Here is a 25,782-nt window from a genome sequence, read left to right on the forward strand (position 1 = left end):
CCAGACTCCTCTGAGATGGCAGATGGACGCTTCTGTCTAATTTTCTCCTTCCTGGAGGGAAAGGAGCCCAGCAGGACAGCTGGAAATAGCACAGAAGGAGCGGAGGACCGCGGCCTGGCCTACTGTGTCTTCCACCTCACTGAAGCTGCTTTGATTCAAAAGAGAAAATGTCTGCCTGCGGCACCCCCTCGTTTATCTGCTCCCCGCAGTTAAGCACTCGTGCTAGGCAAGCACACCTTTGCTGAGCTGCACCCGGCTCGCAGGGCCTGGATTCTAAACACAACACAGCTTTATGGGGGCAGGAAACAGCTGAGAGTGGGCTGCTGCTGGCTTGGAAGCTACCGGGAATATTGGGGCGGTGTCCCCTGACGTATGGAGGCCATAGGCTAATGATGGCAGCAGTGTCAGAAGAGGGTGTAGAAGTGGGGTCTGTGTGGTTCATGGGTTTTACATGCAAGCATGAGTGCTTGCTCAAAGAGGCTTGGACCCAGGGACCAGGATGTAATTTGGTTGGTTGAAGAGTGCTTGCCTGGCATGCAGGAAGCTCTGGGTGCCAGCCCCAGCACCACATAGCCCAGGGCTAGGCCATACACAGGCCAGCATTCAGGAAGTGGAAACGAGAGGGGGTTCGTTCTGGATCACGCTCAGATACATACAGTGTTTGAGGCCAGCGCGCAATACATGAGACGCTATCTAAAAATGAACTAACTAATTAATTAATTTAAGAGAAAGAGAGGGGGAGAGGGAGGGGGGGAGGGGGAGTAGAGGGGAGGAGGAGGAACTGACTCATGGAAAGCCGCAGAGTAACAGAACATAAAAGATACCTGAGCACACAGTCTGCACCCTTCGGATCGTGAGACCATCTGTCACCTCCCACCGTTCCTCTGCCCACAGAAGCCCACTCGAGCCCGATGAAGTAATGGCTTCTACCCTGACGCATCAACAACACATGGATCTCAGAGCCAAAAGGTGAGTTCTGGGCCCACAGAGCAGTGAAGATGGTTCAAATGTGTTCAGAGCTTTGCGGGGCAAAAACTCGGAGGCTGAGTGTGTCCTCCATGAGATCGAGCGTTGGGAATGTGGGCCAGAAGACAGACCCCATTACAGAATGTTGTGAGCCGCCATGTCGTTGCTGAGAATTGAACTCAGGACCTCTGGAAGAGCAGTCAGTGCTCTTAACCGCAGAGCCATCTCTCCAGACCGATTCTGGTTTTTTAAAAAGAGTAGGGGTGACTAGGTTTTTACACATGCATGGCAAGCAAAATTCCCAGTACCCCCACCCGACCCCCTCTACCACCTTCACCACCACCTGCCGCAACACATATTCACTTCTGACACTCTCGCCTGGAAATAGACAGTGTCAGATCCCTCCATCAGAAGCCCTGGGCTCCAGAACCTCTAACTGATCAGCTACAAATAGAAATTCATCACCGTCCCCTCCTGAGGTAGGATTCGATCCCTAGAATATCTCACAGAACTTGGGGAAGACAGGAAACTTACTTCTCCTGGTTTTCACTCAAGCTTAACTCAGGTCTTGCACACGCGCACGCACGCACACACACACTAGGTCCTGCACACCCCTAGTCCTCAGCTTGACGTTTATAGATTAATCATTCTGCTATGTGCCTGTCTTCACTGATACCCCAGCTGCGCTGGCCTACAGCAGGCCCATTGGAGTTTCTTCCAAAGAAGGGTGGATAGTCTACCTTGTGACCTCAAAGGAATGTCATTAGGCTAAGATGTGCAAAGCATCCTGAGGACTTCCAAAGCAAGTGCTGAGTCCCAAGTGACACTCCTCTCCCAGCAGAACATAGAGGAAGGGAATAAATATTTGTATGATGGGCTAATTATTAGCGACAGCTTTGATGTTCTCGGCCTTTGTTAGCAAATGGAATTTCGAGGTCGGCTGCGGACAAAGGCATCACTTGGCTCCTTTTAATGAGTGCCAGAAAAACCTGACTTGTGTTTCTCTGCAAGGGACTGATTGTCAAAGGGGCTATTGGATGATTCTCAGTGATCCAGCTAGCCCGTCCCCTGTGCATTTTCTAGCCCAGGGAACTCTAAGCGATAGATTTTAATCTTTAGGGTGATTTTATTGCCTTTATGGGAGGCCCTTTAGAAGATGTAAACTCTTGTTACTTTAGAAGCAAAATATCTTATTATGAAAATAGAAGAGTCCCCCTTGGTTTGTATGTGTGTTGCCTGCCCCTCCACCAGCCCCCATGAGTGCATAGAGGGCAGGAGAAGGACCTTGGGTATCTTTCCCTCTCAGTCTCCCATTGTATTCTCTTGAGACAGAGTTTAACATTGAACTTGAGCTAGGCTGGGGCCAGCAAACCCTGGCAGTTCTCCCTTTGTCCCTTCCACAGCCCCAGGATTAAAGGCCTGTGCAGCCGCACCCAGCTTTTTACAAAAGGACTAGCAGTTTGAACTCTTTCTATTATTATTATTATTTACTTAATGTATACGAGTACACTGTAGCTGTCTTCAGACTCACCAGAAGAGGGCGTCAGATCCCTTTACAGACAGTTGCGAGTCACCATGTGGTTGACTCAACCCCTGGAAGAGTAGTCAGTGCTCTTAAGTGCTGAGCCATCTCTCCAGCCCCGGGGGATGTGAACTCTTACCTGCTGAGACATCTCCCCAGCACCTCCTACGGTTTGTCTTGATTTTGTTTTTCTTGAAGCCAAGTCTCTTGTAGCCCAGGTTGGCTTCAAACTTGCTATGTAGTTGAGGATGACCCGAGTGTCCTGATCCTTCTGCCTTTACCTTTGAAGTTCAGGGATCACAGGCCTGTGTTATCACAACTGCTTTAATGAGGTGCTGGAAGTCAAATCAAGGTCCTTTATGCACTGAGCAGGCACTCTACCAGCTGAGCTATATATATATCCCAGCCCTGAAAAGGTATTTAAGGTTTGTTTCAACTTCTCTCTCTCTCTCTCTCTTCATTCCTTTCTTTGTCTGTCTGTCTGTCTGTTTGTTTTGAGACAGGGTTTCTCTGTGTAGCCCTGGCTGTCCTGGAGTTTACTCTGTAGACCAGGCTGGCCTCAAACTCACAGAGATCTGCCTCTGCCTCCTGGGGGTTGGGATTAAAGAGGTATGCCACCATTGCCAGCTTGTTTTCCTTTTTCATATAGAGGGCTGGGAATGTAGTTTAGTTGGTCAGAGTGGTTGCCTAATACACCTGAGATCTTGATTCAGTCTCTAGCACCAAGTTCAACTGAGTTTCGTGGAATGTTGCTGTAATCCCAGTAGTTGGGATGTAGAGTCTTGAGAACCGGAAGTCCAAAGTTATCCTCAGCTATATAGGTCAGCCTGTGCTATGTGAGATCCTGTCAAAAAAAGAATTGTAAAATTAATTGTAAATTAGCCTAGTTAAGAATCAGCCAAATGATCCCGTAAAGATTTTAAAAGATTTTAACCTTTTAGATAAGTACTGTTAAATAATGAACTTTAAAATATAGATGAACCTTTAATGCATGGATACATAATGACAGCAGGGTACAGGATTCATAGTCTTGGCGTGCGTCAGAAAACATAACTTCTGTGACACCCAGGGAAGCTTTGGACCCAGGCCAAAATAATTTAATTAAACTGTGATATTCTACCAGATAAATACCAAGAGTAAGACATGTCTTACTGCTGCAGGGCATAAATAGACTACAGAAGCAGGGGTCGGGTGTGGTGGACACAGACAAGGAAGTCCCGCTTTGGGGAGGTAGGGAGACCTTCACAGGTCATTTGCGTTTCCGTATTTAGGAACCAGAAGGTAAACAAACGTACTCCTTGGAAGACATATTTCCTCCTCCAGAAATGGCTGCGGCATCTTTTTGTTGGGCTGTGGGGAAGACCAAAATGAGCTATGGGCTGACGGTCGTTCAGTTGGCATTATTTTTTTAATTGTTCTTTATGCTGCATATTTTTAGTGCTTAGCTGAGAAATCAATCTATTCATTTTCATTACGCAGAAGCCAACAAAAATACGACTTCGGAGAGTGAGACTGCCTAATGAGAACAAACAAAGAATGGCAGATAAACGAGGCACTTGGCTATCAAGACATTAAACTTAACACAACTGGGAAGAAGGCCAGGTTTTAGCTTTCAGAATACGGTGCAGCATGCCTCCAATCTCAGAACTGTGATGGTAAAAGACAGGATGATGAAGTGTTCGGGTCCAACCTGAGCTACATGGTAAGGTCTATCTCATACTACTCCTAGTTCTGCACATGCAAAAGCTCTCACTTTAGTCAACTGTGTTTGCATTAGTCCAACAAGATGATTTCGTATGTGTTCAAGAATGAGACCATTTGAAGTTCTTATTACATGTGGTGGCTCAATTCTATACTGAGGGGGCACTTAGGGAAAGTGTTATAGGTTCCAGGCCAGCAGGATCTACACCGTGTGTTCCAGGTCAACTGGCTGTACAGAGAGGCGATGTCTCAATAAACAGACAGACAACGTGCTTGCAATTTTTGGTCTGGCTGTGTGGCTCAACCTAGAGTCTAGCATGCACAAGACCTTGAGTCCAATCCTTAGCACAGAAAACAAAAGAAAATTAGGATTTTACATGCTAGCTCTATAATGCAGCAGAAACGGTGGGGGCCACCGTGATGTAAACGCCGAGGCGAGCAGCCACAAAAGCATCTCCTGCAGGAGGACCTAATTGAGGACTTCCTGAGAGGAATTCCCAAGGATTGCTGGTGCAGACAATGCCAGCCGATCGGGAACTGCTGTCTAGAAGAGACACTTGCTTCCTTGGGACCAATGGGGCGAGGGTGGAGCTTGCACCAGCATTCAGATGAGCTTGCTGTGGCATTTCTCACCTGCTCCCAAGGAGTCTGTGACCTTGACTCTGAGTCACCTCGTGAGCCACCTCACCTCCAACCTCCAAGGACAGGTATGGTCAGGCAGGACAGGCAACAATATAGGTTACTTCTTTCTTTGGATTTATGTGTCTCTGAGTGTAGGTATCTGCACCAGGTTTGTGGAGGAGCTCTCAGAGGTCAGAAGAGGGCATCAGAGCCCCTGGAACTGGAGTTACAGGCAGTCATGAGCTCCCAGGTGGGTGCTGGAAACCGAATCCAGGTCACCTGCAAAGGCCTTCCTTCAGCCATCTCTCCAGCCCTAGAGACGGTATTTGTGCAAATGTTTGGTCATTTGGAGCAATGAAGTTTTATGTACCTTGGTGTCCCCTGCTTCCCCCCACCCCATACACACACACTCTGAAACATTCTGTCATTTGGTGGTCACCTCAGCCAGAAGCCATTTTCACATGATTTCAATGGCCTTGCCTGCCTGATGTGTATGACTGCTTGCTCCTTGTGAGACAGTAGGTGAAGGGTTCAGTGTGAGGTGCCCTGTCTACCGTCAGGGAAAGAGCTCTGCAGGAAGAGGCCGGTGAGCAGGGGACTAAGCAATAGTCTCTGCATCAGGGAAAGAAAACCTCAGGGTTGTCACTGCTGGCTTGGTCTCACCCTCAGAGCGGGTTCCTTTGAGACAAGGGAGGGACATCTCCCCCTGCTTTGCTGCGTGTATGATACATATCATTTGATTTCGGATGTATTCATGAATATCCAAAATGTCCATGGCATCAGAATCAAGGGCTTGAAGAACAGTGCACGCCTTTGATCCCATCGCTCAGAAAGCAGGGGCAGGTGGATCTTCGTGATTCAGCCTGGTCTACAGGGTTTTAGGACAGTCAGGACTACACGGAGGAACTCAGTCTCCAAAAAAAACTAAAAAGGAATCCTAAGTAAGATACTCCTTTTTGGCAGCAAACGCCCTTGCCCACAGCAGACGTAGGGCGCATTCTCTAACTCTCGGACCTATGCGTAGGCACATCTGGAACCTGGGGCCCTTTTGCCTCACAGGTGCTGGTCACTTGCCTTCCCTGCCCCCCATGCCACATTCTGTGGCTCTGCAGTTCTAGGAAGCCCCACCACAAGCCCACTCAGGAAGTCAGGGCTTAGGCTAGGCTATGCTGAAGGGGGCCACTTCCCACTGCGCAGCCTAATTTGGATCCATAGCCAGTTCTCCCGGGGAGACCTTTTTTTTTTTTTTTGAAGGGCTGGAAGATCAAAACGAATTTCAAAGCAGCACTCAGACATCTCTTCCTTTCCCCTCTCATTCTGCGTGACTGTACCCTAGAATTTTCAAGACTCCACAGGCCCTGAGATGAAGTCATTGCTCTGACAAGCTGGTGAAATGTGTGCTTTGTCTTCTCAAACCCTGCTTTTGACCTTTTAGCGTGCCTTGTAATTTTGTGTTGAAAGCCAGACATGGAGCAGGGAGAAGGGATTGTGGTAGGCAGGCCTCTAGTAATGCGCTGCTCAGTGTGGGGACCGGACGGTTCTGTTGTCCTGTAATTAGGGCGCCATCTTGCAGTGAGCTTGGACTGTGATATTCTTTTATGAATCTCTCAGAGCTTTTGCCAGGTCAATGAGGCACCAGTGAAATGGTTTCTTTACAAAAAAAAAAAAAAAGACTTTATTTTTAGGAGCTGGAGAGCTGGCTCAGCAATTAAGAGCACTTACTGCTCTTGCAGAGGACCTTAGTTCAAACCCCGGCACTTACATGGCAGCTCACAGCCTTCTATAACGCCAGTTCTAGGAAACTGTCTCCCCCTTCTGGCATCCTAGGGAACTTCCAGGGCTGAGGCTGCAGTTTAGAAAAGAATGCTTAGCCAGCGTTTCCCCAGATCCCAGAACTCAAAAGGAAAGCCTCTCCTAACTGAGCCTCCAGCTCATTGTAGATTACTCTACCCTGGGCTGGGTCAAGCGGTGTTCCCGTGCAGGTCGGCCTCCACGCCTTCCCAGCTATGGTGAGCAGCTGGCCTGCAACCTCTCTTCTCTGGTAGATCCAAGACAAATGGCTAAATTTGAATTTGGCTTTTTTTTTTTTCTTTTCTTCCTGTTTGGGGAATTGTTTCTCAACTCCTTGTGTGCCACAACAAAACCAGGAAGTGGATCCATGATGGAAATTAAACCCCACTCATTTGGCTTTCTGGGTGGTATTTCCTTTTCTATTACAGCTATTAATCAATGGATCTGCTGTGTGGGTTGGTTTGTTGTTGTTGTTGCTATTGTTGTTTTGTTTTTTTCAACACAACCTCTAGTCATCTGGGAATCAAGAACACGGACTGAGAGAAAGCCTCCATCAAATTTTCTTTAGGCAAGTCTATGGGGGCGTTTTTCTTGATTTTTGATTGATGTGGGAAGGCCCAGCCCACTGTGGGCGGTGCTCCCTTCGGACTGTCTTGGGCTGTCTAAGAAGCAGGCTGAGCAAGCCATGGAGAACGAGCCAGTAAGCAATGTTCTTCCATGGCCTCTGCTTCAGCTCTTGCCACCAGGCTTCTGCCTAGAGCTCCTGCCCTGCCCTTTCTATATGATAGGCTGTAAGCTAAATAAACCCCTTCCTCCTCAAGTTGCTTTTGATTATGGCATTTTGTTACAACAATAGAAAACCCACAAAGACAGCTGAGGGTTGTAGCTCAGTAGCGGAACACTTGTCTAACATGCATAAGGTCCAAGCTGGTCCCCAGCTCACGATGTAGCTGAAGGGGACATCGAACTTCTCATCTTGTCTTCGTCTTCCAAGTCCTGGATGCCTACCCTGTGTGTGCATGCATGCACACTGTTTTGTGTGCAGTGCCGCCGGATGAGGTCAGAAGAGGCATCTCTCCACTGAGCCATCCCTTCAGCTACTCTCAGTCCCTTTTTTGAACTTTTAATTTAGAGACAGGGGGTCATCAAGTCACACTGGCCTTGAATGTGTGATACTCTTGCCTCAGCCTCCCTAGTGGCTAAGGTCTGGGCGGGGTGTTTACAATATAAAAATGAATGAATAAATACAGTTATTTCCCATAAAATGTGAGCATAGAAGTATACAGCGTAATCAAGAGAAGGCTTAAGGACCAGCCCGTGAGGTGGCTCTGCTTGCAAGCCTCTTGCATGGAAGCTATGCTCTAACAAGCTCACAGAGAACCCACACTGTCCTCCTAACTCCACACTGGAGCTGAGCTGTGGTTCCTGCATGAGTGTGCACACCACAGTAGTAATAAGTAGTTTTTTTTTTTTTTTAAGAGAGAGGAATAAAAGACTTGAGGAGAAATAAAACCCATCTTATTTGTATTCAAATGGGAGGGATCCAACAGAGAGAGAAAAAAGGAAAAAACCCAAACCAAACCAAACCTGCAGAGCCTGGAGAGGGAGGGTTTCTGAGCCATGTCCTTGAGTAATGAGAGGGGATGGGAGCGAATGAAGGAGCAGAGGGCTGGGTTTTGATGGAGCATAGATGATTCATCCCTAATTGCAAGCAGGAAGCCAGAGTGTGGATTTAGAGAAGGATGGATGGGTGGGGGCTGGAGGAGTCCGTGCAATTTCTCTGCTGATTGCGTCAATATTCACGACGAACTCGGAAAGAAATCCATCAACCGAGAGGGAGAGCAAACGGGAGGAAGCGTCGGGAGGGAGACTTGAGCGGAAAGCCGAGGTTGTGAAATAACTGGCTGGAAAATGAGGAAAGAAATTAGCCGGGAGAAGTGGTGTTGTGTGATTGCCAGGAGCCATTGTGGGCCCACTTGAGGTTTGTGGTCACGCATTTGAAAGTGAAGATGGTCAGCCTCATTTGGGTGACAGGTGCCGGTGCCTTCCAGGAGCAGTTGGAATTCTCATCAAGCTGTGGTGTGGCACGGGGAGTGTCAAGAGGAGGACATCGCTAAGGCGTGGACAAGGGAAGGAGCGCTGGGCAGACCGAGGGGTGTAAACGGCCATGGGGAGGAGGAGGAGGACAGCCATTATTGGAGTCATGGCTCTGGTTTGTTTTAGGAGGCTGAGACTCGTCCTCTACTGGAGAAAAACCTAAGCTGCGTGCACAGCATGCCTGGAGTCTTCAAGCACAGCAAATTCAAGGCCAGGCTGGTGCACATGAGGCCATGTTTTAAAGGGCGGGAAAGACAGTGCCTGTGCCTTTATCCCCAGTTTGATCTGCAGCTGGAATCAACATGGTGGAAAGAAAGAACCAACTGCCACAAGTTGTTCTCTGATTCCCTCTTGTGTGCCCTTTAGGCTCTCGATAAGCAAGCATGTCACACACACACACACACACATCACACTAATAAATAAGTGCCAAAATTACTATTTTTTATTAAAAAAAAAAAAAGAGGCTGGGGAACTGGCTCAGTGGGTAAAACTGCTTATCATGCAATCTGGAACAGTGAAAAGCTGGTTGAGGCTGGATATGGTGGTGCATGCCTTTAGTCCTGACGCCAGAGGAAGACCGAACTCTGTGAGTTTCAGGCCGGACTGATCTACATAAGGAGACTCTGTTTCAGCAAAATAAAATAAAACAAAACCTCTCGGGGAAAAAAACAAAAAAGAACAACAACAACAACCACAACCAAAAAAAACAAAACAAAACAAAACCCTCAAACCAAAATATAGATTCCAAGGCTAGGCACGCAGCGCAGTGGGAGAATGTGCGCCCCCTCCCCATTACCTCCACCCCCACCCCCATGCACACAGCACAGTGATAAGATGCTTGATCCCCATGAATGAAATCCTGGCTTCAACTTTCAGCACTGTAGTAGAACAAGGAACAGTATCTTAACATTCAGGAGTTGGAGAAAGATCAGAAGTTTAAGATCACCTTTAGCGCCAGGCAGTGGTGGCGCACGCCTTGGGAGGCTGAGGCAGGCGGATTTCTGAGTTCGAGGCCAGCCTGGTCTTCAAAGTGAGTTCCAGGACAGCCAGGGCTATACAGAGAAACCCTGTCAAAATCAAAAAAACAAAAAACAAAAAACAAAAAAACAAAAAAGAAAAAAAAAATCACCTTTTGCTACATAGTGGGTCCCATTGAGCGCCACCATGGCTGGCTCATAGGTACAACAGAGAGCAGTATGCTGTTGGGCCAGCACTCCAGCACTAAGCTACAGCCCCAGCTCCTCTAACTGTATTTTTTTGTTATTGAAAAGATTATTTTTATGTGTATAAATGTTTTTTTTTTTTCTGCCTGTACACACGCCCACTGTGTGCATACCTGGTGCTCTTGGAGGTTTAGAAGAGGTGTTGGCAGGCCCTGGAACTTAGCTGTGAGAACTCAAGTTGTCTGCAAGGGCAGCCAGTGCTCTTAACCACTGAGCCAGCTCTCCAGCCTCTGTAATTGTTGTTGTTGTAGTCGCTGTTATTTTGATGCAACAAACTGGCCGCAGATGCTCTTTCTAAGCGCACTACAGTTACTCATATTACCTAGGTCTACGGTTTGAACACGGCTTGTCCTCTTTGAAACTCTTGTGGAAATTTGGTCATCCAAGAGGTGGAGTTGTCAGGGGGTAATTAGGTCGTCAAGGAGGCTCAATGTCCTTGAAGAAGTGTGTAGTCCCAAGGGAGGAGATTACTAATAAGAAGCTGCTTCTCCGGCCCACACCCTTCCTTGCTGTGTTTTTTTCCATGATGACCTCTAAGCTCTCCCGACAAGTCCAGGCAGCATGAGCCTTTACCAGAGGCTGAGCAGATGCAGTATCATACTGGATTTCTGGACTCCAGAGCTGAGCACTGTAAACAAGCATGGCGGCCTCCCCTTCGTCCTTCTCTTCTCTTGCTTTGTACGTGCTGGTAATAGGCAAGCCAGAGCACAGCCTATCTCTAGTAGCATTATTTTCATCCGTGTGTGTGTGTGTGTGTGTGTGTACATGTGTGCGAGAGTGTGAGTGCATGTGTTTGCGTGCGACCGCGCGCACGCGGGCGAGAGTATACGTGTGCGCATGCGCGTTCGAGTGTGGTTGCGCATGTGCTCTAGCATGTGGGTGGAAGTCTAAGGACAAGCGCAGGTGATTATTCTCAGCTTCCACATTGAGAGAGGTTCTCATTAATGCTGCATAAGCCGAGCTAGCTGGCCTGAGAGCTCCACGGTATATTTTTGTCTCTGCCTCGCATCTCGGTGTAAGAGCTTTGCCATTACAGATGTGTGCTGCCACACCTTGCTTTGCATGGGTGCTGGGGATCTGAACTCCAATCCCCATGCTTGTGGTTTTGTGTGTAGGAAGCGCTTTTACCACTGAGCCATACCGCAACCACAAACCTCTATTCTTAATCTATGGCCCTATATCAAATATTCGTACAGCATCAGAGAAAGGAGCCATTCCTCCCCCACCCTGGCCTCCACGGGAAGCTGCCTTGCCTCTCTTTGTAGAAGCTGTTGCCCTGAGACAGTTTGGTTTTGTGTATATGACAGTCTTCAGTGACCAGGACAGGGCTGAGCTGATTTAGTTCCCCCCCCCCCCCCCCCCCCCGCTCAGGAATTTTAACTAGGAAATGCCCAAGTCATGAGGCATTTGGCCGAAGCCCCTGAAGCTGACAAGCCGCAAGCTACAGAAAAACCAGAGAAGCCAAGAGAAACCACATGAAAGGCACGGTTCAGAGGAAGTAGAGGCCATGAGAGAGGCTGTAGAGTGGAGGAGAGCTGTCTGGGGACAGGCCTGCTGGGGGAAGGTGAGCTAGTGTTAACGCAAGGGGCAGTGGGCTGTGTTCCTGCCCTTCCTGTGCCCCAGCTTCTAGTCTCTGCTTTTCCTGAGGCCAGAGTGTAGTTTCATCAGGCTCCACGAGGGAAGACGTGCATTGCAAATCTCTTACTTTTTAGTGTTGTTTATTTTGGGTGGAGGTACGTGTGTGCAGGGGCTCATGTATGGAGGTCAGAGAACAACCTGTGGGAATTGGCTCTCTCTGACGTATGGGTCCCGGGAACGAACAAAGGTCTTCAGACTTGCTAGTCAGCACATTTACCCACTTGCTATCTCCCCAGTCCTCTTTTCTCTTCAAAAATGATTTATTATCTTATTTATTTCCTTTACTGCTCCCTCCCCCCCGCTTTTTTCGAAACAGGGTTTCTCTGTGTAGCCCTGGCTGTCCTGGAACTCACTCTGTAGACCAGGCTGTCCTCGAACTCAGAAATCCACCTGCCTCTGCTTCCCAAGTGCTGGGATTAAAGGCGTGTGCCACCATTGCCTGGCGAACCCTCTTTTTTACTTAATATTTTCAGGGGCTGGAGAATAGCTCAGCAGTTGAGAGTGTGTCCTGCTCTTGCAGAGGACTCAGTGGTTGATTCCTAGTACCCATGTGGGGTTGGTAGCTTCAGCTCCAGAGGCTTCTAAGGGACCTGCCTGATCTCCAAGGAGACCCTCACTCATACAGACATGGATGCATATTTATGCTTAAAAATAAAAATGAGTTAAAATGGTATCATTACAGAGCCAGGTGTGGTGGTGCACACCACTTGGGTAGCAGAGGCAGGTAGATCTCTAAATTCAAGGCCAGCCTGATCTACAGATTAGAGGTATCTCAAAACACTGGTAAGTACATTTGTTATTATGTTTATTGATTTATTAGTGAGGCATGGCTGTGGCAATTGGAGGACAGCTGGCAGCACCTTGTGAGCTCAGGGGGTCGACCTCAGGTTGCTCAGCTTGGGGACAAGCATCTTTTACTTGCCGAGATGTCTAGGTAGCCCCTCCCCCGTTTTTTTTTTTTTTTTTTTTTTTTTTTTTTTTTGGTTTTCTTTTTGTTTTGTTTTTTTGAGACAGGGTTTCTCTGTATAGCTCTGGCTGTCCTGGAACTCACTCTGTAGACCAGGCTGGCCTCGAACTCAGAAATCCACCTGCCTCTGCCTCCCAAGTGCTGGGATCAAAGGCGTGCACCACCACCGCCCGGCACCCCTCCCCCATTTTAAGAGAGGCCCTTACTATAGACCAGGCTGGCTTTGAGCCTACAGAGATCCACCTACCTCTACCCCCCACATACTGGGATTAAAATCACGCACCATCATGCCCAGTCCAAACAAACAAACAAACAAACAAACAAACAAAATGGTAAAAAGAATTATTATTGGTGATGGGGAGGCCAGGGCAGCTTGGGTACCATGGAGCTTGTGGAGATTGATTCCCTGTGGGCTCAGTTCTCCTCTCTCAGCATAAGGTAGGTTCTATGGATTGAATTCAAGTTGCCTGGCTTATGCAGCAAGCACCTTTCCCCGCCTGCTGAGGCTTCTTGCTTGCTGTATTTATTTATTTTGAGTTAGGGTCTTGTGGAGTCCAGGCTGGTCAGGAGTTTACTAAGTAGCCGAGGATGACCTTGAACCACGGTGGAGCACTAGAGTACTACCATGCCTGGTACAGGAGTGCTGGTGACTGAACCCAGCGCTTTGTGTGTGCTGGGTAAGCACCCTACCAACTGAGCTATGTTTCCAGGCCAGCATCCTGGTGCTCTTAACTGCTAAGCCATCTCTCCACCTTCTGTATCTACCTTTTTTTTTCTTTTGGTTTTTCAAGACAGGGTTTCTCTGTGTAGCCCTGGCTGTCCTGGAACTCACTCTGTGGACCAGGCTGGCCTCGAACTCAGAAATCTGCCTGCCTCTGTCTCCCAAGTGCTGGGATTAAAGGCATGGGATTAAACTACCATAAAGAATAATAATTTTAGCCCCTAGAGTCCCCACTGCTCTGCCTGGTCACCTTGTACTTTCTACCAATCTCTTACTGTCTTTTCTGTACACTTGTGCCCCCCCCCCTTCCTGCAAGTAAGTCAATAAAACCTGTGCCAGTCATGATGGCACACACTTTAATCTTAGCACTCAGGAGGCGGAGGCAGGCAGATAGATCCCTATGAGCGTGAGGCCAGCCTGGTCTACAGAGAAACTTCCAGGACAGCCAGGGCTACATGTGTGACCTTGTCTCAAAAAAATAAAGCCCTATAGGATTCCATGTCTTCTTTGCCCTCCTCCGGCACCAGGCACACAGTGGCAGAGACACGCATAAAAGCCAAACACCTACACACATCAAATAAATACAATTAAAAAAAAATGTAAGGGACTGTCTGGCTGCGGGCTCGGGGTCGGAGCATTTGCCTAGAAGGTTTGGGGCTCTGAGTTCACTCTCCAGTACCTCATGCACACCGCTGATGTGACACAATCATCCTTGGGACTGAGCAGAATGGAGGAGACTGGCCTAGATTTGACCATCCTGGACATTACAGCTCTTGTCTGGCAAAGCTGAGTTTTGGTGTTCTTCCCACATCAGAGAGTTGTTCTGCCCTGTCAGGTATTCAGTTAACTTCTGGGTTCCTTAAACATGATTTTAGAAAATCCTGTTAAGGAGGGAAGGCCCGTAAAGGCCCCTAAAGGCCCCTTTGTCTTGTTTGTTTGGCTTTTAGAGAAAGTACAGTTTGTGCAGTTATGAGCACCAATTATCATGCCCCTGTTATCCCTAGAAAACAACACCTTCAACCCAAGCAATCTACAGGATAGGGGGAAAATATTTATCTTTAAATGCAGCTTCCCCGAGGGTGGAATTCTCCCCCTCCCTGGCTCACTCAGTTAACAGTGGACAGCTGTTTCTAACAGGAAGCGTGGAATCGCACAGCTCCCCGAAACGGCAGGAAGACAGAGGGAGGAGGGTTCCTAATTATCAAACTTGGATCGGGGCCAAGACAATGAACCTCCTTGTCTCCGCCCCTCAGTTCTTTCACAGGTCCTAGGAGACTCTTAATAACCACAAGTGGTCAGGTGGACTTAGGTCTCATCTAGAAGGCATCCTCGTGACTTGAGTCAATGTGACTCAGGAGGAGAGCATCAGGCCACCCCAGCTGAGCATGCTGGCAAACAGACCGTAAAATAAAATTCAGCAGAGTGAAAGGCTGAACTGGGAACCTCAGCTGCTCTGCACAATCAGACACATACAAACAAAGGAAAGGGGTGTCTCATGCCTCTTCTAAAAAACATTTTATTCTTAGTTTTTTTAAGATAGGTTCCTATGTAATCCTGTGCCAACCTTCCACTCACTATGGTGGCTGAACTAATAATCTCCTTGCCTCCAAGTGCTGGAATCACGTGCATGCTCCACCATGCCCAGCTTACACTTATGATTTTGTTTTATGTGTGTGTGTGTGTGTGTGTGTGTATGTGTGTGTCTCTGTGTGTATTTGCTCACATGCCATGTTGTGGCACGTTTAGTGTATGGAGGTCAAAGGGTCCCTGTGGACGTAGGATCTCTCAGCCTCTGGATCCCAGGGTGGGTGGTGGTGGTGGTGGTGTGGAACCCTATTCCTTGGGCTTGGTAGCAAGTGCCTTTAAGGAACCCTCTCCCTAGCCCACATCTTCCTTTAGAAAAGCAATCTTACCTTTACTGCAAGCAAGCACAAGGAGCACCCATCTTTCCCTTGCAGTGCAGGGCAGGGGCAGGCTTTCAGGAGTCAGTCACTTGTCTGGCTTGCAAGCCAGAGGGACTAGAGAGGAAGGAATCAGGTGAAACCCCATTGTGGCTACATAGACAGAAGGCAAGTGGGCAGCCCTTGCCCCTGTTTCTTTTCTTTCTTCCTTTCTTTCTTTTTTTTTTTTTTTTTTTTAAAGATTTATTTATTTATCATATGTAAGTACACTGTAGCTGTCTTCAGACACTCCAGAAGAGGGCATCAGATCTCTGTTACAGGTGGTTGTGAGCCACCATGTGGTTGCTGGGATTTGAACTTCAGACCTTTGGAAGAGCAGTCGGGTGCACTTACCCCCTGAGCCATCTCACCAGCCCCTCTTTCTTTCTTTCTTTCTTTCTTTCTTTCTTTCTTTCTTTTTTTTTTTTTTTTTTGAGACAGGGTTTCTCTGTATAGCCCTGGCTATCCTGGAACTCACTCTGTAGACCAGGCTGGCCTCGAACTCAGAAATCCGCCTGCCTCTGCCTCCCAAGTGCTGGGATCAAAGGCGTGCGCCACCAGTGCCCCTTGCTCCTGTTTCAACCTGAAAAAGTGCAACGGAGGTGAGGAAAGCACATTATCGGCTTGGGTTTTCACCAATTCCGTCGGAAAGGCCCAGAAACAAGCTCCAGTATGTTGCAAGGCTTGCCGCGGAGTCGCTCTAGTTCTGCTTAAGGCGTTTTAGGGGAAAATAATTTACATGTTCCAAAGCTTGAGTACTTCTGGAAGATTAGGAAGGCTAGTTACCAGCCATATGTTCAAAGAACTTGCATTCTTTCTTTCTTTTTTAATTATAAAAATTATCCATGCTTGAGATGAAAAGGAAGGGGAAAAAAAAAAAACGAACAGAGCAGATTCTAATGAAGTCAGAAGTCAGTCCTCGGTCTGCGCTCACCACGTGTTCATTCCGTGCCCAGTGGGCTCGTTGGAAACATTCTGTGAGGACATTCTGAAACATGGACAGACTTGTCCTTTCAGGTTTATTTTCCCTGGGTAGTGTGTGTAGCAGGCATATGTGGAGGTCAGAGGACAGACAACCTCAGTTTTCCACTCACCATGTGGGCTTTGGGTGTAAGACTTTTTTTTTTTTTTTTGGTTTTTCGAGACAGGGTTTCTCTGTGTTGCCTTGGCTGTCCTGGAACTCACTCTGTAGACCAGGCTGGCCTCAAACTCAGAAATCTGCCTGCCTCTGCCTCCCAAGTGCTGGGATTAAAGGCGTGCACCACCACGCCCCGCTTTGTGTGTGTGTGTGTGTGTGTGTGTGTGTGTGTGTGTGTAAGACTTAAAGTAAGCACCTTAACCCTTAACCATTTCATAGCCGGGAGTGAGCTGCACTCCTGCCCTTCCTACGGATGGATTCGAAACTTGCTCTTTTAAAAAATGCAAATAGAAGCCAGGCATGGGGACATATGCTGTGGGGACATATGCTGTTAGCCCCAATGCTTGGGAGGCAGAGGCAGGTATTTAGCTGTGTGTCTGAGCCTGTCCTGTTCTGAATGGCAAGATCCAGGCCAGCCAGGACTACAGAGTGAAATCTCTTCTCAACAAACAATTTTTTTTTTTAATTAAAAAAGGAAAGAAAGAAAGAAAGAAAGAGAGAGAGAGAGAAAGAAAGAAAGAAAGAAAGAAAGAAAGAAAAAGAGAAAGAAAGAAAGAAAAAGGAAAGGGGCTGGAGAGATGGCTCAGCAGTTTAAGAGCACTGACTGGCCGGGCGTGGTGGTGCACTCCTTTAATCCCAGCACTCAGGAGGCAGAGGCAGGCAGATTTCTGAGTTCGAGGCTAGCCTGGTCTACAAAGTAAGTTCCAGGACAGCCAGGGCTATACAGAGAAACCCTGTCTCGAAAAACAAAACAAAACAAACAAACAAACAAACAAAGCACTGACTGCTCTTCCAGAGGTCCTGAGTTCAATTCCCAGCATCCACAACCATCTGTAATGAGATCAGATGCCCTCTTCTGGTGTGCCTTCAGACACACAGCTCCTCGAGCATGGTGGTAATGTTGGGATCTCATGGCGGCAGGAGCTTGCAGCAGCGGCCTGAGCTGCACCCACAGTCGGGAAGCAGAGAGAGATGGACACATGGCTGGTGCTCACTTTCTCTGTTTTATTCAGTTCAGCATCCCAGAAGATGGGATGATTGATGCTGACCACACTTTGGGCGGGTCTTCCCACCACAGTGAGCCTAATTTCAATAATCCCTCACAGGCAAAGCCAGGTTTCCTCCTAAGTGGTACTAGGGAGGCAGGGTTGATCACCAGGACATCACTAACACTGCATCTCTTTCAAAGCTGATGCTAGATCCTGTCAAGTGGATGATCGGATACTGACCATCATTCTCCTCCCTCCCTCCCTCTCTCCCTCCCTCCCTCCCTCTCTCCCTCCCTCCCTCCCTCCTTCCTTCCTTCTAATTTAGACAGGGTTTCCACATGTTGGCCCAGGCTGGTCTTAAGTTTGTGATCCTCCTATCTTAGCCTCCTGAGTGCTGGTATTACAGGTGTGTGCTACCACATTCGGCTTAAAATAAATGTTAGTGTGCATTCAAAACGGTGGGTTTCGTTATATTTTCTCTTTAAGAAATTATTTAATTTTGCCCATATGTGTGTGTGTGTGTGCCGGAGTTTATGTATGTGTACTGCATTCATGCAGGAGCTCTTGGAGGTCAGAAGAGGGTGCTCAGTCTCCTGGAACTGGAGTTATAGGCTGTACCGAGCTGCCATGCATGTGCTGAGAACTGAACCCTGGTCTTCTGCCAAAGCACTAAGTGTCCTCAGATCCTGGGCCTCCTCTGGAGTCCCTCATTCCGGCGCCTTCTTTCTTTCTCTTAAGAATTCTTTCAGATATATTTATTTTTATGTACATGGGTGTTTTGCCTACACATAATATGTGCACCACAGATATACTAGTGTCCCTGAGACTCAGAAGAGGGCGTCAGATACCCTGGAATTTGAGTTATGGATGATTGTGAACTGTCATGTGGGTGCCGGTAACTGGACCCAGGTCCTTTGCAAGAATGGATGATCTTAGCCACTGAGCTATCTCTCTGCCTTCTCATCATGACCATTTCTTTTCTTTTGTTTTTTTTTTAAGCTTTTATTTATTTATTTTTTATATATATGACGAGTACACTGTATCTGTCTTCAGAGACACCAGAAGAAGGCATCAGATCCCATTACAGATGGTTGTGAGCCACCATGTGGTTGCTGGGATTTGAACTCAGGACCTCTGGAAGAGCAGTCAGTGCTCTTAACCGCTGAGCCATCTCTCCAGCCCTAATCATGACATTTTTATACACGTTTCCTGTCTTTTGATTATATTTACCCAGCCCTCATCATATCCCCTGCCTTCTCACGTTCTTCCTGCTGGTCCCTTTCTTTCTTCTAAATACTCTCCTTTCTATTTCCATGTCATCTGTCTGTGTGTCTGTATGTGTGTAGGATCACACCTCTGATTTGATTTCTATATGTACAAAAGTAAATTTAAAGAGATGACTCTTGCCCGGCGTGGTGGAGCATGCCTTTAATCCCAGCACTCAGGAGGCAGAGGCAGGTCGATTTCTGAGTTCGAGGCCAGCCTGGTCTACAAAGTGAGTTCCAGGATAGCCAGGGCTACACAGAGAAATGCTGACTCAATAACCCAAAAAAAAAAAAAAAAAAAAAAAAAAAAAGAAAGAAAGAAAAGAAAAGAGAAGAGAAGAAAAAAAGAAATGACTCTTAGAGAGATGGCTCAGTAGTTAAGAGCATCAGCTGCTCTCCCAGAGGGTCCAGGTTTGATTTCTGGCACCCACTCAGTGGCTCACTACTCTCTGTAACTCCAGTCTCAGGCAATTTGACAATGTTTTCCAGCCTCTGCAGGCACCAGGCATGCAAGTGGTCCACAGACATATGTGCAGACAAAACATCCGTACATACACAAATAAAACCAAAAAAAAAAAAAAACCATCTTTAAAAATCACTACCTAGGGATGTGCGATGGTCCTTTTTAGCTACACGGGGAGCTCAAAGCCAGCTTGGGCTAAGTGATTCCAATAACAACAACGATAATAACAACAGAGCTGGCATGTATTAAGGTTATAGAACTAACAAAAGTCTTTGATGTTTTTAGATTCAATAACAACAATCCTTCCCATTTTCTAAAGCTTGCTAACAAAAAAAATGAGGAAAAATGTTCTAATTTCACATAAAAAAAAAATCCCTACTAGATGTTTGACCTCTTTAACCTTCTGCAAATTATTTAACTTCCTTAAGTCCTAGTTCTTTGACCTTTAAAGTTAAAGTGATAATAACACACTTCATGGCTGTTGTCAGTACTGAGTGGGCAAAAGAACGTAACAGGCTGCACACGGCACTTGGGGCACAGTGAGCTTTCAATCATGGGTTCATAGTTGTTCTTATTAGAAAGGTTATTTCATTATCAGAGTCTGAGGTTCTAGGCAGGGAGTCTGTGCCATTTGGCTCTGTAGCTGGACCACAGTTCATGCATGGACCTGTTAAATAGACCTAGTTTGCTAATTTTATGTCCCTGTAGCATATTGTGCTTTATAATTATGTGGAATTTGGATACATCTACCTACATGCACATCTGTATTAATAAAAAAGGCCCAATTCCCTGCTCTTAGGAGGTGGAGGCGGGAGGATCATAACTTCAAGGTCTGTCTTCTGTGGGGTGGCTCAGGGAGTAAAATTCACTTGCTGTGCCAGACTGAGTTCAGATGGCGGCCTTAGGTAATTTTTTATTGTTGTGATAGCACATCTTATAGAAGAAAGAGTTTATTAGGCTGTGGCTTCAGAGGTTTAGAGTCCATCATGGTGGAGCAAAGGCAATCGGATAGGAACAGCTGAGAGGGTACACCTTGATCCACAGGTAGGAAGCAGAGATCGAGCACACTGGGAACTGAGAGAGACTTTTGAAACCTCAAAGCTCACCCTCAGTGACACACCTCCTCCAAGAAGACCACACCTCCTATCCTTCCCAAACTTTCAAACTGGGGACCAAGTATTCAAATATATGTGTCTCTGAGGGCCATTCTCATTCAAACCACCACATCCCTACAACCCAGGCAATAGCTGAGTTTGTCCTCTGATTTCCACATTTGTAGTATGTCATGCATGTACACATAAACACATGCATGCATATAAAAGGAGTAAATACTTATTTACTTATTGGATTTTTATTGAGACAGAGTCTCTCTTTAGGTGGCCCTGGCTATTCTGGAACTTATTATGTAGACCAGGGAGGGGCTTGATTTACAGAGATCCACCTGCCTGAGTGCAGCTTAGTTACTGAAAAATTCCTGGAAAATTTAGTCAGGTATAATAAAATTGGGCTGGAGAGATGGCGCGGTAGTTAAGAGCACTGACTGCTCTTCCAGAAGTCCTGAGTTCAATTCCCAGCAACCGCATGGTGGCTCACAACCATCTGTAATGGGATCTTGTGCACTCTTCTGATGTGTGTGTAAAGACAGCTCTGGTGTACTCATATAAGTAAAAAATAAATAATATTAAAAAATCATTAGCTATCTTCCTCATTTCTTTTTTAGCCATCATTAATTTAATTCATATTTTATTTATATATATGTTTGTGTTTCTTTTTTTTTTTTTTTTTTTTTTTTTTTTTAAAGATTTATTTATTTATTTATTGTAAGTACACTGTAGCTGTCCTCAGACACTCCAGAAGAGGGAGTCAGATCTCGTTACGGATGGTTGTGAGCCACCATGTGGTTGCTGGGATTTGAACTCCTGACCTTCGGAAGAACAGTCGGGTGCTCTTACCCACTGAGCCATCTCACCAGCCCCATGTTTGTGTTTCTTAATTTGTGTATGCACATATGTGTGCAGGTAATGCAGAGGCCAGAAGAGTGTGTCAGAGACCCAGCGGCTGACGTTGCTGCACTTGTGAGCTGCCCTGCATGGATGCTGGGAATTGCACTTCAGACCTCTGGGAGAGCAAGCAGCAAACATTATTAGACATCGAGCCAGCTCTTTATTCCCAAGTTCTCATTTTATTTGAAAGGGAAGAGTTTTTTCTTGTTGAAAGGTAGTAAGTGGTAAGGCTTAGTTGTGGGCCTTGGAGACTCAGCAGGTAAAAAGGCTCTTACTGCCAAGCTTAACTGCCTGAACTGCAAACCTGGAGTCCGTGGAGAGTGGACTAGAGAGACCCAAGACCCCCAAAAGCCTTCCTGGGATCACTGTAGCATGCATATACCCCTTATGAAGAAAAAAAATGTTAAATTAAAAAAAGACCCCATTTCCTTTCAGATCTCTTGGGCCGTACAGTTCAATGACATCTGCTAGTTGAAATTATTTTTAAAAGGAACTTTTGGATGTGGGAATTATAATCTGAATAGACACTCCAAAGAGAAAATTATCCCTCTATTTGAAATAGATGGGTGAATTATTTTAAGCCAAGCTCTATCCTTTAATTATTCTATTATATACAGACCTTAACTCCTCTGAGAAGAGTGTATGGTTTAAGGACACCAATAAGCATTTACAGAATATTAACAAACTAACAATAGGCTGATGATTCGCCCTGGACTCATGCCAGAGTCTGTGAAAGAACTCAATAAACATGATATGCATTTCAAAAACTGGTAATTATAATTAAAATTCCAAACCCCACGATCCTATAAATTATATTAAGTAGAATGGGAGCATTGGCTTGCCCTGGCTCAGGCTTATAGTATGTGGTACACATGGTGATAATGTCTTTGAGCATAGTGGGAATATAGTAATATTTTTTAAAGGTGATACTTGGATTTTCCTTTCCTTTTTTGTTGGCATTTTTAAGACAGAGTTTCCAAATGTAGCTCTGACTGGCCTGCAACTCACACTGTAGACCAGGTGGGCCTTAACCTTTAATTAAGATCTTCTTGCCTCTGGCTCTCTAGTGTTAAGATAACAGGTAAGAGCCACCAGGCCTTGGTGAAACTAGTCTACGCCTCCCCTCCCCCAACAGGGCACAGCTACTGCTCTCTTTAAAAGACTCTCCGTCGTAATGGTCTGTTCTTTATTACTATTTTTTTTTAAAGTCATATGTGTGTGTGTGTGTGTGTAGGTTTGTGCACATGGAGGCTAGAGGAGTGTTGGATTTCTCAGAGCTGTAGTTACAGGCAGCTTTAGCAGCCTGATGTGGGTGCTGGTAACCGAAGTGGGGTCTTCTGCAAAGAGCAGTTGAGCCCTGTTCTTTATTACTTAATGAGGCCTTTTATTATTCTCATCAATAAGCAGCACAATTCACCAATTCACATTTTCTTTTCTTTTTTTTTTTTCACTTCAGTTTCGGTCAAACATTATTTTTAAAACATTATGAACTACCCATCAGAACAAATAACTTCGAATCCACTCTGTAGCTCCCCTTGAACCTCAAGGAATAGGAATCTGTCTCTTAAATGAAATAAGCAATTATGGCTCTGGTAATAATAAGAGCAAGGGGACAGTCGCCAAGCCCACCCCTAAGACCGACCCGCTTGAGGTAGACCATCCCGAGGGTCAGTACAGGGCTGGCCGCTGGGAGCTCTGCCTGTGGCCGAGCAGGGCGGACCAAGCACAAAGCCGCGCCTGGGGCGGGGAGCCCATCTCCCAGGTTCCGGCCGCCGCCCGGAGCGTGCACTAAGGGCTCGGCCGCGCCGCCACCAAAGCCTGGCCTCTCCCCTTGCCTTGCCTTCTGCTCATTTTATTAAAAAGGAAGAAAAAAAAAAAAAAAGAGAGAGAGAAGAAAAAAAAGGAGGAAAAAAAGAAAAAAAAAAAAAAAAAAGAAAATGGAAGAGCGAGCTGGAGCAAACATCCCGCCCCCAGGCCCGCCTTCCGCCTCCTATTGGCCCGTCCTCTACTGACGTCACGAAGAGACAGACCAATGGTGATGGTCGATACTGCGAGGTGGGCCGGGCCCGAGCGCGGAGTGGGCGGCGGGTCGGCGCAGCAGCCCCGCGGCTCCGCCACCATCGCGGAGGTGCCGCTGCTCCCACAGACGCTCGCGAGCCGCCCCCCGCGCTCCGCAGCCTCTCGCCCCGCCGGGCCTCGGTCCCCGCCTCCTTCCCCGCGCCTCGTCCCCTCACGCGCTCCCCACCTTGTTTCCGCCTCATTTTCTCTCCTAGTTGAGGGGTAGGAAAAAAAAAAAAAAACCCTACCATCCTCCGGTGGGAGCCACTCGCCCTCTGGGAAAAAAAAATCCACAAAACCAGACATGGTCCTGGGCTCCCACTGCTGAAGGCTTGGCCCACCCGAGGAGGTCGAAGTCCCGGCAGGGAAGCCCCGCAGCCCCCCGGTGTCGCATCCCCGCGGGCCGGCCCCTTCGGCCCCGCGCCCACCGCCCTCGGTCCGCCGCCGGCCCCCGCGGCCTCCCTCCCGGTCCCTGCACTTTCCCCGGAGCCCGGCCGCCACCCCTCTCATTGATGGTGTAGCGCCCGAGGGGAAGGTAAGTGTCCAAGTTGTCAGCGCCGCGCCGCGGGCGCCCCTCCTCGGCCCCTCTTTCTGGGGTCGGAGTGCTCTGGGTGGGCGGTGGGGCTCGGCCGGGAAAGCCGAGGCGGAATGCGAAGGGTGAGAGTGGAGGCGAGCCCTCGGGGAACCATGGGCCGGACGCTGCCTTTGGTCCTGTGCGAGCCAGGTGACTGTACTACGTGCTTCTTGACCCCTGCTCTCTCTTGGCTTCTTAGGCACGCTCTGGAACTAGTCTGAGGTTAAACTGTTACACGCCACTAGCTGAGCAGCTCAACTGTGAGAGGGAAGGACCCGAAGCTGTGCATTTCTTGGATATTTGTGAATGTGGGGGTCTGGGAACGGACTCATTAAAGTCTCATTTCACATTAGGAGGAAGACTCCTCCTTTGTGTCTCTCTTCTCAGGCTCTGTGATTCCAAAATTAGGGAACCAAATACCACTTGGAGCGGCGTAGAATTCTGTCATGATTTTAAGTTCTGCTGTCTGAAGGAGGGTGCCTTCTTTCTTTCTTTATATTTTTTTAGGGTTATGGGAAGAAGGTAGTTTTACATCGAATGGGGTGTGTGTTGTGTTGAGGGAGTATTGCAGGTTTCCTTTGAAACTGTTCGCTTGAGAAGTTGTTGAAATGAAAATAAAATGATTCATTGTTGAATAGTCATTATCCTCTGTCTCTTTTCCAAGGTTTGCTTACTTTTTTTTTTTTTTTTGATTACAGACTTCAAACATTGATTTCAGCAGAATGTGCCCTTGAGAAACTGGGTGCTTTAAATGTTTCAGTATGTGCTGCTATTTTAAGGTGGCTCTGAAAAAGTAGTTTTGTATGAATCTTGAAATAGCCTTCTGCAAAGCAATTCTTAAGACTAAACAAAACAAAACAGATTAACTAGTGAGTGTGAGCTTGGTGGATTACAAAACAGACATTTAGTGCAGCTCAAATGAATAATACATCCTAGGTTAGATTTCAAATAGCTTTTATAATTGCTTTCCATTTAAAGAGAGACCTTTTTGTCTGGTGTACACTGGTTTCTTTAGTCTCAGTCTGATGGGGGAGGGGAGGGAGAGGATTATCTATACAATAATAAAATCATCTTTGGCGAGATATTTCCTTCCATGGATTTGCTTGCTGAGTTAATTCCACTCTAAATTGCAAACCGTTTTTGATTTTGATGGCCTAGTCTGGGTGAAAGCCTGCCTTCCAGTTTTCTCTGTTGTTGAGGTCGAAGGGAAGAGGCAGAGGCAGAAGCAGACACACACAGAGACACAGACACACCACACACACACACACACACACACACACACAACCAGGCAGAGGGCTCATTGTTCTTCCATACAGATATCCATTCTCTCTCTCCCATATTTGGGGCTAGGTTTGCACAGACAAACACGGCTCTTTTGGGGAGGGATGAGAGGAGATGGGGGATGGGAAGGTGCTTTTCTTGTTCAGTTTTCTTTCACCCATTTCACATCTGCCTTTTTTTTTTTTTTTGCAACCTTGCAAGGCAGATGAGTACATGGGACACTAAAGGACACTGTGGAACGCTTTCAGAAGACTCCTGTTTCCCTCCCTGCCTTTGCAGCCCTGCTTTCTGCTGCTTGCTCTTTTCCATCTGTGTAAAGATCAACTCTGTCATGGTGGTCTTGCACTCTCTGCTTTCCATTCCTTGAGACCCCTGGCTCTGTTAGGGGCAGATTTGTTCACTTGATTTTTATTTTGCTGAGTGTGACTGGGGCCTTTATAAGTAGAAATAGGTTGTCTCAGTTAAAATGATAAAGACTATTTGAGGTTAATATGTTGCAGTATTTTGTGTGAGTGTGTGTGAGTGTGTGTGTGTGTGTGTGTGTGTGTAAGAGAGAGAGAGGGAGAGAGAAATTGATTTGATTGATGGTCCTTGATCCTTGACTTATCAATATAGTTTTTCCCCTCAATAGTGTTTTAAGAAAAGATCTGGTTTTCTGGTTGGGGACTGAGGTAGAGGCCCCCTGGAATGCTGGACCGGACTGAGAGTCCACCTGGCTAAATCCTGCTCTGGGCCAAGGATGGAGGTTAATGTGAATACATGTGGCTTGCAGAATAGCACCTTCTACTGGTTAATTGCTTTGACGATCCAGTGAAGAGGATGGG

The 25,782-nt window shown here is 47.0% G+C and overlaps 1 protein-coding gene and 1 long non-coding RNA gene across 7 annotated transcripts in view; both read left to right on the top strand.

The window, feature by feature from the left end:
• The first annotated feature begins 773 nt into the window (after positions 1-773).
• Gm33415 lies at positions 774-4,468 on the top strand. The gene is made up of 2 exons (XR_390965.3): positions 774-969; positions 3,968-4,468. It is a non-coding gene; the product is annotated as a predicted gene, 33415 (long non-coding RNA).
• Positions 4,469-23,073: 18,605 nt separating this feature from the next.
• The window catches only part of Rere (arginine glutamic acid dipeptide (RE) repeats), a 340,456-nt gene continuing 337,747 nt past the window's right edge, over positions 23,074-25,782 (top strand). For 5 of the 6 annotated variants that reach the window (XM_006539136.4, XM_006539139.3, XM_030253746.1 and 2 more), the window contains exon 1: positions 23,074-23,638. The gene's annotated coding sequence lies outside the window, so the exon portion shown is untranslated. The remainder of the gene's footprint in view (positions 23,639-25,782) is intronic. The other variant, NM_001085492.1, reaches the window with a different exon arrangement.

This window comes from Mus musculus, chromosome 4 (assembly GCF_000001635.26).
Source record: "Mus musculus strain C57BL/6J chromosome 4, GRCm38.p6 C57BL/6J".
In the NCBI taxonomy this organism is placed as follows: domain Eukaryota; kingdom Metazoa; phylum Chordata; class Mammalia; order Rodentia; family Muridae; genus Mus; species Mus musculus.